Genomic DNA, 13,841 nt, shown 5'->3' on the forward strand with positions numbered 1-13,841 from the left:
AATTAGTTTTTGAGAGATGGGAGGAGAGAAGGGAGAAGGGTGGGCAAGGGAATGGGAGGCATGTATCCTCAGAGGGAGAGGGGTAGAGAGATGGAGAGGAAAGGAGTCGGGGGCTAGAGGGGAGCGAGAATGATTGGACATGAGTATTTCTCTTCTAGGATTTAGTCAATTAAGGACAAAAATCCTACAAATTACTGCTCTCCTGTTCTCTAACATGAAAGAAAAGGGCACATGTTAATGAAGTAATCTCACGTTTTAATTATGAGAAATACACCATGGGTAAGAGAAAGGTTAAGCTAAAAAAATGTGACATGTGGAAGGACCTGGCACATGGTCTCTGATTTTAACATGGATTAACAAAATCTAAAAAGCAAGGGACAGGACAGAGTAGTGTGAAAATTTAAAGAAATAACAGGCATTTCATATACAACCATGATAATATTGTGCAATCTGCCATCATTGACTTTGGAGAAGTTTGTGTTTTTAAAGCCCACAGTGATTCTCTGATCATTTCCTTGCCAATATTTATGTAAAACATTTCCTAAACAAGACTGATTCATCTTACTCTGAAATGAATTGTTAGATCACAACAGAGAATGTTAACATGTTTGTGTCCCTATAGAGATGCCAAACATTTTACCCTGCCTGATGCTGTTATAAATAGGGAAATTCAAAAGCCGAAAATGTTCTCCAAGTTGCCAAAAACACTCCTTTAACATCTACTTCCTATCACAAATGACTTGTTCTTTCAAAGTTTGAAAATAACTAGTTATGATTCAGAGAAATATGGTAGCTTACTTCAATTAATGGAATGTAAAACATTTAACTTAACGGATTTGTTGATTTGACTATCCACCAATTACTTCTTCACACACTTATTAAAATTTATATAACACTTTTTTAAACAGTGCTGTAATGACACCTGGGTTTTTCAATTAACAATGAGAACAGTCCAACCTTGGAAAATAGGCCTTGGAAAACAGTGAGCCCAAGCTAAATCATTCTGGTTTGTTAGTTGTGTGTTTGAATGCAATAGATGAAAATTTTATTTACTGTAATAAAAAGAAATGAACAGTAAAGTCAAAACTTGAAAACTGATAAGCATGCTAAATAAGATGATACTAGCAGTGCCCCAATGACTAAAAGCATGAGGACAAGAAAACTAAGATAACATTACTGAAAAATTGAAATTCTTAGGAAATTTTGTGATCAAAGGAAGTATACATGAGAGATGCCTTTGGCTTATGATAGATATTTCAAAAACAGTATGACTACCTCTATCTCACAATATGTAAAGAGAAGAGAACAGTATAGGGATCTGCACAAGATATTTAAGGTTAGTCTTCATTTGAAGAAGTGGTCACTGGGACAGAAGATTCTAAAGACCTGACATGGGGGTGATGGCGTAGGAATGACTTCATGGCATTCTGATACAGTGACCTGTCTACTCATCTTTAGGCTTCCTCTGCAACTGATCAGACCTCATATTATCCAGTTACAGTGTTTCTCATTCTTATTGCCTTTAATTATCTATTATACGTATAAAGTAACTGAACTTGATGAATCATAAGACTGACAAGATTCCCTTTACAATAGCACAGAGTTAATTCAGCATTTTTCTCTGGCTTCATTATGGATGTGGCCTGCTTTGACTTGAAGGGTTATATTTTGCAAGCCTTGGTGGCAGATATTAAAAAAATTTGAAATATATAAGAAATGACAAGTAAAAGCATCTGATTTTAGGCATATAATAATATATATTAAATATATTATCAAGTTCACTTAATAAACTTTAGCTGTTACATTCTGACTTTTTTCCTATAAGTGACATAATTTTAATTTACTTTAAATTCATTTTATAATGAAATGCATAATTTGCTGACAATTTTTAAAATGGTATTGTGCTAGATATTCTTGGTTTTGGAACTAGGTACATAAGTTTCAAGCTATGTTTAATACATCATGATATTAAAATAGACAAAGTTGTTTATATTAACTAACAATGTTTTGATATCTTAAATTTTGGACAAAAATATTCAAGTTACAAAGATGTTTGAAAAAATATTTCATTTATTATTTTATGTATATGAGTGTATTGCCTGCATGTGTGTAAGTGTACCCATACTGTGCAGTGCCTTTGGAGGTCAGAAAAGGATGTCAGATCCCCTGAAACTGGAGTTATGGATGGTTGTTAGCCACCATGTGGGTGCTAGGAATTGAACCTGGGTCCTCTGCAAGAGCAGTCAGTGCTCTTAACTGCTGAGCCATCTCTTCAGATCCCCCTCACCCCTGCAAGCTACAAAGATTTTTATGTTTAATATATGTAAATATATGCTATTTATATACATATACTTGTGTATGTATATAAATTTTATGATTATATATAACTTCTATTGTCTTTGGGAATTTCACAAATGTATGTCACACATTCAGCTTACTCTCACCCCAACCCTTTTCTATCTCCCTCTCACCCCTATCAACCCACTTCCTTTTGGTAGGTCTCTTTCGCACATGCAAGTCTTTGTGTCTTGTCTTGTGACCCAATGAGTTTAACCAGGGCCATCTGTGTGACCATGGTTCTATCTACTGAAACCTTGTGGGCTATAGTCTCATGAGTCTGTCTGATTCTGAGCATATGACTACAGCTAGTAACATGGTAACAGCAATGTTTCTTATGCTTACTGTCTTTAATTTGTTATTCATTATATGTATGAAACATCTGCACATGAACAATATTAAAAATAAATGAAAACAGAGATGAGAAGGCTTTGAATGTTTAAGAGTCTTAAGCATGCTTGCTCTCCTGATAGTCTCTGATGACTCTGTATAAACTTAAGATACCCTTCTCACATACTATTATTTTCTTCAACATTTAGGTCATCATTTTATTTATCAGTACTTTAAAAATGGAACTCAGATTTAAACCTTTAGTACCCTGGACAGTGTAAAACTCTTGAGGCCTGGTGAGTCCCAGTGATTTTTGTGAAGCAGCTCAGTAGCGCTTCTCTGGGCTCAGGCATGAGAAGTTACTGTAGGGCAGAGGGAAAGATGGTGTTCCTGAGAATGGGGGGACAGGTGGAAGGTCAGGATAGCATGTTCTACCATTGACAGTGTCTACCTGGGTGAGCACTAGGGGTCTGGGGCCTCCTGTCACAGAGCCCCTCAGGTTCTGGAGAATACTTCAGAACCCAGAAAGTCATACTTAGGAATGACAACAATGTGTGCACAACTGCCTATGAAGCACATCTTTTCTGAGGTCCCACATCATCTGCTGTATCTTGCAAGAGGGTCAGCATCATTGCCTAAAAGATCATGGGAAGAATTTGGTCTCAAGACTGGGAACAGTTGTCTCTCCTGGGAATATGAATTGTTTGGGTCTAGGACTTTGTTAATCATGAAGAAATGAACATAGTTCCCTTTTCCGATTGTTCATTAAAAAGCATAGAACAAAATTGGTTCTATCACATCAACTGCAAAGAATTTTGCACACAAATCTCCCTCCTCCACCTCTCCCTCATTTTATTTCTTATGCCTCATTTTACTCCCTAGTTTTCATTTCTCGGTGTTATGTTTTGTACTCAAAGCCCTTCTAGAATAAGGCAGGTTAGAAACAGTCACCAGTGCATAAAGATGCAAAGAGCTTAGAGATAATCCAGTTCTGTCTTCTGCATTTCACAGATGAGAAACTCCAGGTCCCAATGGCTATTGCTTTAAAAGCTGTCTGGAAGGCAGTGATCCCAAAGGGAGCTTATGATTTTTTGTTAGCATATGATTGCCTCCTGTGCCATGAGATTCTCTTATCTCTCCTTTTCTGAAGATGGCACTGTGAAGGAGATACTGATAAACATTTCTCCCTGCCTGAGAGAATATTCTGCTTAGGAAACTCTACATCATGCTCTAATATCAAAGGAAAATTCTGAGAAGTCTTATAACAAGTGAATCAATTTAATTCTGTCTAACTCATGTCTGTAAAACAGATCTGATTATAAAGAAAACATTTTTTTTTTTCTTCTCTTTGGTGTCATGGTTGGGAAGTGGCATCCATTAAGATTCCTTGGGACACACCTTGGGAAGTTCTGAGTTAAAACGAGATCTCAGGAAGCAGTTGGGAGACAGAAATGGCAAGTGTTCATCTCCTGAAAGATCAGCTTTAACTAGGATGCTTTTAGTAGTGTCAGGTCACACTGCCTTGTGGGGTTCAGGACCCAGAAACAGAAAGGTGTTAAGGAAGAAATCGAATAATCTTGCTGGGCCTTCCTCCTGGCCCTGTGGGGAATCCTGTGTGTGCACCCTGTGGCACTGCACACTGTGAAGACCATGAAGGAACTGCTTGGAATTCTGTTCTCCAATGCAGCATTAGCTTGTGCCCACTTTGATTTCTAGGAGCAAGGGGGTTATAAATTATTCTTCTACAAAAGTAAACACCATCAGATGATTGTATGTTTCCAAACATGATGATGTGATGTGATGTGCTGTGCATGCCTCTGTGGTGCCTATGTGTTTATAGACTCAAAGGAAGGTGGCAGCTGAGCACCTAGTTCTGTGTCCTAGTTATTTTCTGTTGCTGTGATAAGACAATGACCAAAAACAAGTTGAAGAGGAAAGGATTTATTTGGCTTACATGAGCCAATCACAGCTCATCATTGAGAGAAATCAGGGCAGGAAGTCAGGGCAGGAACCTAGAGGCAGGAACTAGTCACAGACCATGGAGGAACAGTGCTTACAGCCTTGCTCCTCTGGTGTGTGCACAGCCTGCTCTTTGTACAACTCAGGAGCACCAGCTTGGGGGTGATAGCACTAGCAGTGGGCTGGGTCCCTCCTACCTCAATCAACAATCAAGAAAATGCCTCATAGACATAGCCACAGGCCAGTTGGATAGAGAATATTCCCTAATTGAGGTTCCCTCTTCCCAGGTGTGTCAAGTTGACAACAGAAGCTATCTACCACACTATGGTATTGTCCCAGGGGCCTCTGTGGTAGGGCACATGGAACCCTAATGTCAGCCTATAGATGTCATTAGACACCAATGCTGACTCTTCCCTTGCAGTCATGTTTCTAGCCTCTCTAAGCTTTGGTTTCACTTTAGTAAAATGGGAATCCTAATAATCATCCTACGGTAGCCATGCAAATGACAGCCTAATGCCTGCCAAGTGCTTACATCAGTGCTTGCCCCACTGTTTTCAGGAGCCACAATGTGCCTGTTAAATAAAACAAAATCATTCAGGTTTTGTTGCAACTTCCCTCAATACACATTTCCTTCATTGTGGATAAAGATGACATATAAAGACAAGACCTTTACACACAAGAACTTTACTCTCCTCCCTCAGGATAGCACCAGCTTAGCAGTTATAAGGATCCCTCTGCAGATCTAGCTGCCTCTGAGCCCCCAACTGTTTTGTGGCGAGTTACGCTCACAGGTATGGAGAACTAGGCTGTCAACAGCATTTGATAATGCTCAGGCTTGGAGTCCAGTGATACTGGAGATTCCAGACCAACAGGAATGAATGGGTGGGGCAGCCATGGCTTCCAGAGTCATTGTGGGCCAGCAGGTCCCCTGTAGGCAGGGGCCACCACTCCTGCTGCCCAGGAAGCACTGCCACAGAACTCCTGGCAGGGGCAGGAGAGGCTGGCCCCAACCTTCCAAGAAGCTCTCCTCTAATGTCATGTCCCACCTCATGCCCTCAGTAATCCTTAACTCAGTTGTTACACACAATAAAATTTACATGAAAAACAAGCCAAAAATTTTCAACCAGAAACAAAAAGGAAGAGAAAACGGTTGGTTAAAACCCTATTTGCTTTTTGTTGGTTTCTTTGATAATCACTTGCAAACAGTGTCATATAAATATACTTCTTTGTTTCTTTGTCTAATTTTAGTTATCATCATTATTATTCATTATTATTGTTTGTGATTCTAAGGATTGAACCTAGTTCCACACAGATGTGAGGTAAGAGCTGTATCACTCACTGTGCTTTACCCCACACCCTATCCCTATACATTAAAAACAAGGAATACAAATATATTTTCAAAAAGATTATCACACAAATGTTTTAAATGACTGAAAAGTTTAAAAACAACAAAAAATTAATGTACATTAATTATGTCACCAGTGGTGAAGTAAAACCACTTACTTAGTTGTATAAGGTGAATTCTTACATAGGTTATATAAAAAGCCCAGAAGAGTTTGCAACAATATAATGGCCTGATAGTATCATAAACTGTAATTTTAGAAATCTCATGATTTATACAGTATAGAACTTGAGAAATATTTATGTGTGTGTGTGTGTGTGTGTGTGTGTGTGTGTGTTACTACAAGGCAAGAGTAATGAGCAATCTTACTGCTTGAGCATGAGGGGCTTTAAACTTCTGCACTCTAGCCCTGGGGCTGCTCTGGGCAGGCTGTTCTGGTCACATGTCCTGGGAATGCAGGAGCCTGTACCTTTGAAACATCTTTTTCAGCTCTATAAGGTACAGAACTATGCATACACATGCTTATGTATGAAGTTCACCAACAGCTGGGGCTATGAAGGACCAGTGTCCTTCAGAGTAGTCTCTGTGTTCAGGGACAGGTGGGGACACACAGCTTCCAGAAGCAGGAACGCTGGGCCTCAGTCATGCTTTGTATTTCTGCCCCTGCAGTCTCCAGGCAAGTTGCACAGGTTTTCAATGTTTCCTTCTGAATACCGTGGGTGTGGTGCCCTCTCACACATCCCCAGCCATGCACCTCATACCTCATGCACATCTTCAAATTTGTTTTTTCTCTTATTCCGGCAGCACATACTTGCTTCCATGAGTCCCAGATACCGAGCATAGGTTAACATTCATTGATGACATGAGTGCTAATGTGTACGGAGTAACAGCAAATGTGGTCTGGCTTGTGAAGAAGTCTTTCTAAAGTTCTAGGATTTTCATTCTCACCAGTACAGTATTTAGACAGGCACAGTGCTCTCTTAAGGACCTTTTTCATGTAATACATGCATAATGCAGTAGGAAGAAAGAAATCACTGAAAGGAAAACCATTTCCCCAAATTATGACTTGCATCTCTGTAATGAGAAGCTATTAAAATATATTTTTAAAAATCCCCAAGCTGATCTGTTCCTTAGAATTCTGAGGTTTCCCACTGCTCTGCTATTTTCCCATTCTGTATGCACAGCACAGATTCCTGCCAAGACTATTACAGTGAGCAAACAATGTCCTCTCTGTCAGAGCAGAGAATGAATAGTATCACGAAATTCTCCTTGAACGTACAGCCTACACCCCCACAAACCCTTCAGAAGAGAACAGCCAGGAGAAGGCTGAGGAGAGAACCCAACTTTCTCTTTGCTCATCTGAAACTGCCTTCCAGAACATCAACGGTGGAATAATGCCAACCACACATTAACTTCTAAATGGAGAAAGCTGACAATTACATTTAAATCGGGTTGTGCACAGTTACATTTCTGAGGATATGGCTGCACAGATATTTTTGTAAGGAAAGAAGGAAGCGTTTCATCAGATAAAAATCTCAGGGCTTAGCCAAAGGAGCCTTTTGCTACAAACTAAACAGCAACAGGGGAACTTCATAGAAACGACACAGCAGTTTGTGTTAAGATATTGGCTGCTGACTCACGAAGGCTGAAGCTGAGTGTGGACTCTTGCTTCCATTAAGCCTTGGTGCCTCTAAGCTCATGATTCATAAAGGAAGAGCCTGGGGGTACTCCTCTGGACACCCAAGATGACTTCCCTTGGGTCTCGAGGGCCTGTGTCTCTGTCTCCCCCTCTACTTCCCATCTCTACAAGAGGTGTTAAGGATGTGACCTTCCAAAATGAGACCTTTGTAAAGCATTTTGCATTTTGCTTACTAAAGTGGGCATTTTTAGAGAACACAGGTTTCCTCAAACTCTTCTTCATTGTCAGTCTTAGTTGATATAAAAATATAAGTGCCCCCCCCATGATATCTACTTTTTTAACCTTTAATGAGACTCACTCAACTCTTTCCTCACAAAGGAAGAAATGCTATTTTCGGTCTAAACACACTGGCTTGTTTCTCTTTTTCCCACGCATTTGCTGACCAGCCCTGTTATCTCCCAGGGTGTGATGGTGCTCTCTTGGTGACACATTTAGCAGGCTGCAGGAAGCCCTGACAGCCCTCCTTTCTTTCCCTTTTCCCCTTATACTCACACTGCCCTAGTCTGCATCAGACTAGACAATCAAATCTCTGTGCTGTCACATTACCATCTGACAACGCTAACCATGTGCTCCCTTCTTGCTGAAATGGTAATATTTACCTTGGCGAAATGGTCATCAAAAAAAGTATTTCCAGTTCTGGTAATGTGTCCCTTTCTAATTCTGTTATGATGACAGTCTCTGTTCTTTCTTGGCCTATAACCAAAAAGAAAGAAAGACTGTTATGGGAGAAAGGCAGATGGATAGGCTCTGAAAGACACTTGCCCAGTTCACTGTAAAAATGCTGGCATGTTTATGCCAAACACTGAGCTTTACATCCTTCCTAAAGAAACTGCAAAGTTTCAACTCCTGAAAAGGCAAAAGCACAAACAGCATTGAAAACACCAATTTTTCTCTGAAATAACAGTCAAGTTAGTACTTGATCAAATATAAACCAATTTACTGCTTTTTCCATATTCTTCCAAGTTTACGACAAATAAACCTGTGTTATGATAAATAAACCTGTGTTACTGTTAGTATTAAAGCTCAAGTAACTATTAGCTAATGTTAACATTTGAGATAAAAAATGATTTATATGAAAAGAACATTTATGCTTTTTTGCAAGCTGTAATTCAATTCTGAAAACTTCTTATGGGGAGGAGACGCTGGTGTACTGTGAACATTACTACTCAATGGTGTGAAGATCTAACTGTCTGTCTTTCCTTCATCACCCCATTGTGGAAATGGGAAAGATGCTCAGAAATGGAGGAAACCACAGGGAAGACTCCCGCAATCTACCCTGATTCATCAGCTCTCTTATCCTGCCTGTGGGTCTACTTTACTTGTGTCCAGCTTGTCTCCGTCCTCCCTTCCCTCTCTGGTTCCCTGTTCTCCCTTTAACAAATCTCTCCTGTACTGAAGATTTACTTTTTAAATTTATTTTTATTTATGTGTGTATATGACATGTGTGGGAGGGTGTGTGTGTGTGTGTGTGTGTGAGTGTGTGTGTGTGTGTGTGTCTGCAGAGGCCAGAAGAGGGTGTTGGACCCCGTGGAGCTAGAGTTACAGGTGGCTGTAAGCTGCTTGGCATGGGTGCTTGGAACCGGATGGGACCTCTACAAAAGCAGCAAGCGCTCTTAACCATTGAGCCATCTTTCCAGCCCCTGAATATTTACATTACATAAGATGCCATGATGGGATGGTGTGAGAAGGAAGGGGGAAAGGAATGGAAGGGACAAATGAATGAATGAATGACTGGATTCACACATATGGAGAATATTCTGGAAGTTGACTAAGACTGGGGCACAATTCCTGTTTTTCAACATAAAAACATGAATAGATGTGAGTCTTCCACATGTGCATCTGTTGATGTTCCTTTGAATATACTATCATCTGGGCATTGCTTTCCTCTGCTGCAGCACCAGCAGGTTATTTATATTATCTTAAGGTACATCTACACTTCCCCTGCCGATTGTCAAGTGAGAAACGCTGCCTTTAGTTTGCCATTGTATGCAGCTACATTATTATTTGCTTATTTCTAAAATAAACCTAAAAAGAACAGAGCACAACACACAATCATGGGCTGTCTTTCTCCAACCCAAATCCAGGTCTTTCTCTGTCAATCATGCCAAGTGGGAGGACAGGACTTCACTGGGTGAAGCACTCATAGGCAAACGAATTCCCAGCTATTGTTCTGCTCTTTCAGTAGTTTTCAAATCAAACCTCCTCCTAAACTCCGGCCTTCCAGATGTTTTTAGATGTGTATTCTAACAGCAAACCTCTTGGCTTTTCTATGTCAATGCACAAGCCCAGAGAACTACCTTGAATTAGACAGATAAGCAAGATTTGATTATCTAAGACAAATGACTTTAGTTCAATTTTTTTCTTAAAATGCTAGGTTCTATTAATGCATATTAGAGATATTTCAGGGCTTGGGATATAGCTTAGTGGTAGAACACTTGCCTAGTATGCTCAAGGATCTAGGTTCAATCTACACACACACACATGCACGCGCGCACACATGCGCGCACACACACGCACACACACACACACCCCAATATGAATTCTTTATTACTAGATGTGACTGAAGAGCCTGATATAAAACTGTACAGTCTGTCAGTTAATTTAGTAACATAAACGTGGTATATAATTCCCTTCTTTATCATCAAGGAATTTGAATTTGAATAACACTGGCTTTCTTTTAAGCAACATCCTCCACTCTACAGAGATTTTAAAAATCACTTAATTAGCAAATAGATGCTAAGGGCTCACTATATTCCAGCCACTGTGATTCACTGTGTGCTCAGTACTTAGATACGTAGGAGGAGAATGAGCCGAGACTTGGGGAAAACTGTGTTAATAGCATGGAAGCCTGGGAGTCATTCCCGGGTACCAGGTCCTGAGTCTCGGTAGCAGTTAAGATCATCTGGATGGTGCTGACGGTCATCTCAGTGGTGAGACTGTGGCAATACCATCTCAGCAAGGGAGATTACAATTGAACAAACATATTCTACTAGCATTGAGCAAGACTCCACTGTGGGCAGGGCATAGGCGATTGTGGTTAGTGATGTGCTCCACTGGACTGGGAAGAGTTAAACATCCTAAGTACTTCCTGCTTTAGTCTCAGCCAGTTTAGTTTTGGGGACAGTGAGACAGTGTAAGAAAAACAAATGGTGAGGAAAGAGGGAAGGCAGGAAGTGACTTCCTGAGGCTAAAGCCTCCATTTTCTGGTTTTCTTTTTTCCTTGAGCAAGTTCAAAGGCAGTTCTCCACAGGAAGTAGCTCTTCACTGGTCAAGAGTGGTACAGTACTTGCATTTGTCTGCATTTTGCATTCAGAGAGCTAACGGTTACAGCAGCTTTTTACCAGCTACATTATGCTGTGGTATATAGGTGTTAACTATAACAAAATGTAAACTTCCTTCAAATCTGCTGTTGAGAAGCCCCATCTCTCCTTACTGACCTTTTGCAGTTTAACTGGGGAGAGGCTGCTTACCCGGCTCCCAAGGCGTTCTCAGCTTTGCACTACTGAGTTAAAGGTCAGAATGTTCCCAATTTCTGCTTTTCCAGTTTTAATCAGCGTTATAGACTTTTGTCCATATGAGCCTCATGTTGAAAAGACAGATTTAAGATGAAACCCCAAGAACCTCCCGCTAGGTAGAACAATTTATTAATCAGTTCCCCCGGGATATGCCTACTAAATCAGCTATTAATCCAGTTAATTATATACATCCCCAATTTGTCCAAATGATAAATGTCGGCAATTTGATAGATTTTTGGTTAAAAAAATCCATAAACTGATGCATATTACTTCCCATTAATCCTTTGGCATTCCATTATGAGTTTAATAAATTAACAATAAAATAGGGATCCTCCTCAAAGGACACATATTTCCGTTCATTACATTTCAATATTCAATCCTTTTCAGCAGTCACACAAGACAACTGTATTAAATGTGCTCAGTGGCTTAGCAAGTACAGTAGTGGCAGCTACAAAGTAGTGGTCCACGATATGGAGACATGGGTGTCCCACTCCTGTTTTCTCGGGATTCCTGGTGCAGGCTGCTGCCCCCCTGGCGAAGCTCCGCCTGTCTCTGGTGTCCTCTCTCTGGCTGGCTCTCCCAGCTGTGCCTCTCACCCCTCCTCCCTCAGCTGCGCTGGCCACACTCTCAGCTTCCCTGGTATTTACTGCGTTAACAGTTCCAGTCTTCTGCCATCTGACATCCCTGCTCATTGTTCCCGCACTCTGAACAGCTGAAATCCCTGATGTATGCAGGGCGACAGTCCATTAAGAGGATGGTGTTTTCTGGGTTTTATTTTCCTCATTGCAAACAGAAACATGGAAGAGGTAAGAGAGGAGATATGACAGAGGCGCCAAAGAGAGGCCACCATGAGGATAAGATGGCTTAGAAACATCGGGGTTTTTCAAGTCTCAAAAAGATTATTAAGATGACATTGGAAAAATAGTTCCCTCTGAAAATCCTCTCAAGGGTTCAGTTTAATAAAATAATCTAAGAGTAATATATTTTTCTTGAATTTTAGGGAGCCAACGACAAAAATGTATTCTTATACTATATACAGCCTCCAGGATTCAGAGAAGACAGCTATAGTTATAATACCTATATCGAGTTATAAACAAATGTCATTTCATAAGCAAAAGCCTTCTTTTTATAAGTATGCTATTTGGAAGAGGCTTAAAATGACACAATTTAGTATAAGCCTTATCTGTAAGCATTCATTGCAAGTGTGGCTTGGAGATGAATTCCTTGCAGTTTTAATATTAGGAGAGAAAAAATTAAAATGATGACATGTTCAACAGGGAAAAAAAATCTTCCTGGATGGTAAAGAACAGAATGGGTTATAATATACAAATGGATGTATTTAGGGGAAATTCTCTAGCCTGCTTCTCAGACATCTGAACACAAAGCAGGGAACACAAACACCAGCATGAAAAAGATTGGTTTCAGCTCTTAAATGTATCATACATAAAATGATTAAATCATACATAAAATGATTTTGTTAGCAGTTAGTTTGTAAACTGGTAGTAAAAGAACTATTTAAGAATATTTTCAAGGTGAGCACATGCCTGCAGAAAGGAGGCTGAGGCAGGAGGATGGAGAGTTTAAGGCCAGTCTGGCTCCATAGTAAGATCTGCCCCCCTCAAGAAAATAAAAGAAGTGTTCTCCTTTAGACAATGTAAATGTGCATGGAATAATAACCAAGGCAACTGAAAACATCCTCCACTCATTCACTCACTTTCTTTATTCTGTTTATATGATTACATTGCTTATGAATAAAAAGAACTGTAGGTCCATATTTCCCAGTCCCTTCCACTTCACACATTCTAGAAGCATCTTTTGCACTGTGAATTAGCTTCCATTTAAAGTCCTCTAGCTTTGGCTTGTCTTTGCCTTGTGATAGGCACCTTTCTGGCAAGCCATCTGGAGCACAGACTTGTCTAGCACTGCCCTGGGTCAACCCTCAGACATGTCCTGGTAAGAAAAAACTTCTCTAATTTCTGTTTTCTGTAGTCTCAGGATCACCAAATGGATGGTGGAGGCTCTGCTGATTTGCTGGCAGGCACTCACATTTTGAGTCTGTAAAGTGTCTGAGTTCCAGAGGTTGGGTGAATAGGGGGTGGGGTAGGTTGGCATTTAGTAAATGGACCATAAAGTAACTATATTCTTTTCTCCATATATGCACATGTAGAATAAACATCTATTTCTATATCTCCCAATGTGTATGTAACACACACACACACATGAATATTATTAAAGGAAAATTCCTTAGACCTATTAAATTTAGTGTAGCTTTTTTGGGTAAAATAAAACAAAAACTCAGTTTCCAGTAAACACAGCTCTATGAACAAGAGTAAGTTCTGAGAATTCCAACCAACAATCTGATCAGATACAGTTTAAAGGAAAATAGAAGTGAGGGATACGAAAGGCTATAGCAGAGCCAACAAGTCAACTGGTTACAGCTTAATTAGCTAATTGTTTACAACCCAATCTGTGAACTAGTACAGAACCTTATGCAACCAGCCCAAGTTTAGTTATTCTCATGAAACTCATTAATTTTGGTCTTCTGGGCCCAAAGCAGGGGCCAAGTTCAAATCCAAGGCCTCTTCAAAAATACTATTTAACAACACACACACACAGATGTGTACACACTTATACACACACACACACACACACACACACA

General features: G+C 40.0%; 1 protein-coding gene across 6 annotated transcripts in view; it reads right to left on the reverse strand.

The window, feature by feature from the left end:
• Nucleotides 1–13,841, reverse strand: part of Pag1 (phosphoprotein membrane anchor with glycosphingolipid microdomains 1) — a 153,255-nt gene that overhangs the window by 49,330 nt on the left and 90,084 nt on the right. For all 6 annotated transcript variants that reach the window (XR_003848320.1, XM_029560163.1, XM_029560166.1 and 3 more), the window contains one exon: nt 8,267–8,360. The gene's annotated coding sequence lies outside the window, so the exon portion shown is untranslated. The remainder of the gene's footprint in view (nt 1–8,266; nt 8,361–13,841) is intronic.

The sequence above is a fragment of the Nannospalax galili genome, unplaced genomic scaffold, assembly GCF_000622305.1.
Source record: "Nannospalax galili isolate Female #2095 unplaced genomic scaffold, S.galili_v1.0 scaffold829, whole genome shotgun sequence".
NCBI classification, from domain to species: Eukaryota; Metazoa; Chordata; class Mammalia; order Rodentia; family Spalacidae; genus Nannospalax; species Nannospalax galili.